General features: G+C 40.9%; 1 pseudogene; it reads left to right on the top strand.

Annotated features, from left to right (window-relative positions):
* The first annotated feature begins 5 nt into the window (after nucleotides 1-5).
* On the top strand, nucleotides 6-1,639 carry LOC114740498 (transcription factor bHLH96-like; annotated as a pseudogene).
* The last annotated feature ends 3,737 nt before the right edge of the window (nucleotides 1,640-5,376 follow it).

Raw genomic sequence — 5,376 nt, 5'->3', positions numbered from 1 at the left:
TCTGGCCCTTTCACGACGATTTCAACCTTCCCAAACAGGAAGACCAGCACGGCTTTCTGAATTTTCTCGACAGCCAAACAGAAAATTATGGCTTCGGCGACTGGACTCAAGTTTGCTCTTCTTCTCCTCCTTCATCAGTGTTACCCCACTCCAGTGAACTTCATCTCCCTAATCACGCCACCTCCGAAGCCAGCAACCACCCAGCACCCTCGTCTGAAGCCCTCCCCATGGATTCCTCCAATTCTCGTCCCAAGAGACGCAGAGCCAGAACCCGAAAGAACAAGGAGGAGATCGAGAACCAGAGAATGACGCACATTGGGTGGAGCGCAATCGAAGAAAGCAGATGAACGAGTATCTCTCTGTCCTACGCTCTCTCATGCCCGACTCCTACGTCCAAAGGGTACTTTTCTTTTGATTTCATTCATTACATAGTTTCAGGAGGGATGGATGGAGTGTTGATTACGTTGCTTTCTTATAATAATTATCCAGGGCGATCAAGCTTCCATAATAGGAGGGGCTATTAACTTTGTGAAGGAGCTGGAGCAGAGGCTGCAATTTCTGGGGGGTCAGAAAGAAACAGAGGCGAAATCTCAGAGCATGCCGTTCTCAGAGTTCTTCACGTTTCCTCAGTACACGACGAGCCCGAGCGGAAGCGGCGAGTGTTCGGCGACGGGGGAGAAAGTGGGGGAGGCATCGCCGGAGGCCAGCATAGCAGATATAGAAGTGACAATGGTGGAGAGCCACGCGAATGTGAAAATAAGGTCGAGGAAGAGGCCGAAGCAGCTGTTGAAGATGGTGGCGGCGTTGTACAGCATGCGCCTCACGATCTTGCATCTCAATGTGACGACCACCGGCGATATTGTGCTCTACAGCATCAGCGTCAAGGTATGCATATATATATTTATATAATTTTGGCGGGGAATTTAATTTAATGATGAGAAGTGAGTAATTAATGATGAGAAATTGGGTGGAAGCAGTTAGAAGAAGAGTGCAAGCTGGGATCAGTGGAGGAGATAGCAGGAGCAGTGCACAAAACGATGGAGAGGATCGAACGAGAGAGTGCGCATGCAGAATCAGGATCCGAACATGAAATAAGCTAATTGCCTGAGAATTTTGTATGGCTGGAATGAGCAGAAGTGAGAAATTATGAATGAATTGGGGTGAACTGTGTTTAATATATAATTTTGCTAAGAGTTGGGTGAATGAATGATAGTTAGTGAAGATCAGAGGAGGAGGGCCTTGATGTGTATGTATGTAAGGGAGGAAGTTGTTTTTGGGTGATTCCTTCTGTATTGCCAGTGAATAATGATGTGATTTTGATATTCTGATGATTTGGGGAGGGAGGCTGTGAAGCAGACACAGAAAGCGAGGGTTGGTCAATTCTGTTGTGCCTGCCATCTTCTTTTCATGGTGGTAGGCCCCCATCTTCCCTCTCTTCCCCAATCACTCTGCTAATTAATGCCATACCCCCCCCTCCTGATCTTCTCCCCTTTCTTCTTTCATTATTTCAATCCTACCATCTCACACAAAATATATAATATATCTATGACCCACTTTTTTTAAAACCTCTTGTTCCTTCTCTCTTTTGTTTCTGTCTTGTTTTGTAAAAGCTAGATATTGAATTCAAAATGAATTGTACAACTGATAACAAGTGAATAGTTTAATTTTCTATATATCCATATTTTGTATTGATATTACATTATCAGTCGCTGATAACAGGGTTATGAAGTATTTAAAATCAAAATTAGAAAGAATCACAATTCAGCAGAGTGGCACGTGGGGCCAGATGCCGGGGTTGGATAATCGAGGAGAATGGTTTGGAGCAAATTATGTATATATGAACAATTGAAATCGTACGTACAATTACAGATGTGAATCATCTGGATGATGATTAGATTAGCCTTTACTAATAAAATCAGCTTTTGTGGGATCATGATTTGGCTCCAATAGTGACCGCTGCTTTTACTACATTAAATAAGCACAAATCGAAAGGTGATGGATGCGCATATATACATATATCAAGGAAAAATCTGTCTGTCTAGTTTCACTATAATTTTGAAATTGGTCCATGTATTTTAATGATTTTGAAATCACACCCTTCTTTTGCCTCATTGTTAATTCGGCCAATAATTAGCCCCTCAGTTCAACTCGGTGAAATATTCCAGAGTGAGTTCAGAGAGTGGACTAGAGAGGGTGGAAATGGAGGACAGAGAGAAGACTACGTGGGGCATGGGGTCCATGGAAACAAAAGTTCTTCGAAAACTAAGGCTCATCTCTGCGCAAAGTGAATAATGACATATAGGGGCGCTGACATTAAAATCAAAGAGGAAACATCTGCGAAGCCGGCGGCCGTTTCTCCTTTTTCAGAGAGTTCTTAATTCTATGAGTTGCAAGAAACTCCAAGCCAGTTGGACTCCTTTGAGACGACTATTTGAAACGCTACTAAAATTGTTCCTTAAAGCAAATGTTGGAGGCCCTTTCGTTGAAATTTTTCGAAATTTAGGACTGGTTTGTTGAACTTTTGACCATTTACGTGCCTATTTCATCATTACTTATGGTTTGTATCCTGTTTGTATTTATTTGGGGTATCTAGAGAGTCATCATTGACATCCAACCCAAGTCGGATTAAAATCCCAAAACCATAACTGGTTCGTGCAATTATAAGTTCGAAACTCATTGGTTTGCAATAAATATCCAACAGTTTGGTGTTTTTGCATAATGGAACGTGGCGTGGATTGATGAAGTGGCTGAAGTTCAATTCTTTGATGGGGAGGAAGCCTGGCAACGCCCAATAGGCACTGCTCCCCAAAATCCGAGGGACTAGTAACCAGCCAAATGGTAAAAGGAAAGGAAAAAAGAGCAGTTCAGTTTGAAAAAGTTATTGAAAGTGTAGGGACAGATCTCGAACTTATTAAAGTTACTGGGAGAAAGGTTTAATTAGATGTAGGGGGGGGAGCAATTATATGTAATAGAGGGTCGCCGGGGAAAATGGTCAAAGAAGAGGGATGTAGTTGAATAGGTGGAATTTCAGGGTATATGACTGCTACCAAAACTGCTTTCCAGACCTAACCCTTTTATCTGCATCTACCTCTATGCACCCCTCAAAGGCTCAGGCTTTCCACCCCCTCCTTTTTCACTTAAAAGCACAGCTGAGTGTTGAATATCTCATCAGCTGATTAATTAAACTGTATATTTTGTTATAACCATGCTGTCATATTTTTCAAACAATAGAATCATGATGTGGGTACGATTTATTTTCAATCTTTTCATCTTTTCTAAAGTTCATACCACATAAAACATGGCACGTATGCTATCATTTATTACTTTTCCTAAAAACCTGACATAATATACAAGAAACTCGGAGGTCAGTTCAGAGTTCGACTAATGAATTTAATGTTGAATGCTAAGCTATTAATGGTCACGAAAGAAATGATTCGTTTGAAAATTTTATTCTCTGTTGATGTAGAAGTAAAAACAGAAGGGGCTCCCTGACTGGCCGAAGGCAAGAAATTGAGATGAAAAGAACCATTTCTCAAGAAACCATTTTGATTATCTATCATGTTAGGAATGTCCTGATAGTTGCGGAAAGTAAAAAATGCAATGATGAATTGATATCTTAAAAACAAAAGAACAGGAACCAAAACTTTAAATGGGCAATGATTAAAGTAAAATGGGAAGAACATGGTTACACAAGGTGGTGAGTCAGCATGGACGAGGCTGCCCCTAACATAGATATGCGTGCGTGGTGTGGGATAGTGTACGTACGGGTAATTAGCAGTACTAATTCATGATGCAACCATTTCTTCATATAATCATCATCTTTTTTCACCTGCAATCAATAATTCTGCAATTTAGCAACACAGAGGGAAAAGAGGCATTTAAAAAGGAAAACGTAGAGGGGGATGGATGACTCAGACTGAAAGGAAGGTAACGAGCAAAAGTGAATGGGCCATGAAGTTGTACGACTGAGTTCACGGACGAATCGCTGCGGTTAAAAATGAAGGTTCATTTCTGGTGTTCAGCAGCATGCATGGTGATTTCTTTTCACAAAAACAGAATAAAGCTATATGGATCCATCTTAAAAAGCACAGTGCTCTTTTCTTTCAAAGACGCTAATTAATATTGTATATTCCTAGTGGGGCAGTGTTGTTTGACAGCAAATTCATTAGCTTCATTATATACACTGGCCAAGTTTTAACAACCAGCTTATTCATGGTTATATCAAAGATTGTGGCCATTCACTTTTCAAATAATTTGAATACCTCGTCTGTGTCAGGCCTTTTCAATCCTGTCATTATATGTAAAGGGAAAGGAAAAAAAAATCATCGAATCTGAGATGATATCGCAGTCATAATAATGCCAAAGCAGCATCTAAACCATGGGTCGATCAGCTAGCTCATATTATATAGTGTCCAACGTAATAGAGTGTGGGCGCAGTAGTCTCATTTGCACGGAAGCGCTGTTTAATTATTGTGAGTAGCATGCATTCATAGTGAATCCAGCTTCATCTTTTCCAATCCAAGCTTCCCTCTGCAGTAAAAAGGATGAATAATATTTATATATGCTCTGATTAACAGATAAAATAACTTGACACCTTTTTTTTATTTATTATAATTTATGTGCGAGATGGCTGATATATATATACCAGGGACCAGAGGTAGCGAGATTCAAGAGGGCTGATGATTGCGCGATGATGTCCTTGGCTATTTGCAGAATCCTTTTTTTGGGGTGGGACCCAGATCCCTTCTTCCTTTGCTATCTTGATTAATATTTTATAGTAATTGGGCTACAATGTCAGAATTCACATGAACCACAGAAGAGAAGGGCTTTCTGAACGTACGTTCTGCATCATATCGCGAAGAAGCTCGGGGTTTTTTTGTTTTAGAAGATTCCGACTCCAACCCCCACCCCAACCCCCTCTTTTTGTTTTTATCTTCTTGTTCTCTTGCACGCCCTCTTCACTTTCCATAGATTCCAATCCCTCTCCCGCTCTCCCTCTCTCTCGCACGCATTGTTCCAAACCAACTGCCAGAGGAAGAGGCTTAATTAAAGCAAAGTGTTTGTTGTACATGTTCTACCCACGCCCGGACATTGGGACGGATCCAGGTTGTTACGCTGCGGCTGAATTCCTAAGCAAACGAAAAGAAACATGCAAAAAAAACAAAGAATAAAGAGGAAAAGGAAAAATGCCCCGGCAAAGCTATCAATGTAGAAAGGTCATGACTCCACGAGAGTAAAGCAACAGGAGGAGTGAGTCGCTGGAAAAATAAAGATAATCGCCCTCCCAAAAACAGCAAATTGCTTTGTGAAAAGGAACGCGAGACACTAATAATTGCAGCAAACAAAGTGAATGTTGAATATACCCTGATCTCTTTA

The sequence above is a fragment of the Neltuma alba genome, unplaced genomic scaffold, assembly GCF_004799145.2.
Source record: "Neltuma alba isolate B1F8T4 unplaced genomic scaffold, ASM479914v2 tig00003163_pilon, whole genome shotgun sequence".
NCBI lineage: Eukaryota > Viridiplantae > Streptophyta > Magnoliopsida > Fabales > Fabaceae > Neltuma > Neltuma alba.
This window is presented reverse-complemented; position numbering and strand designations above follow the sequence as displayed.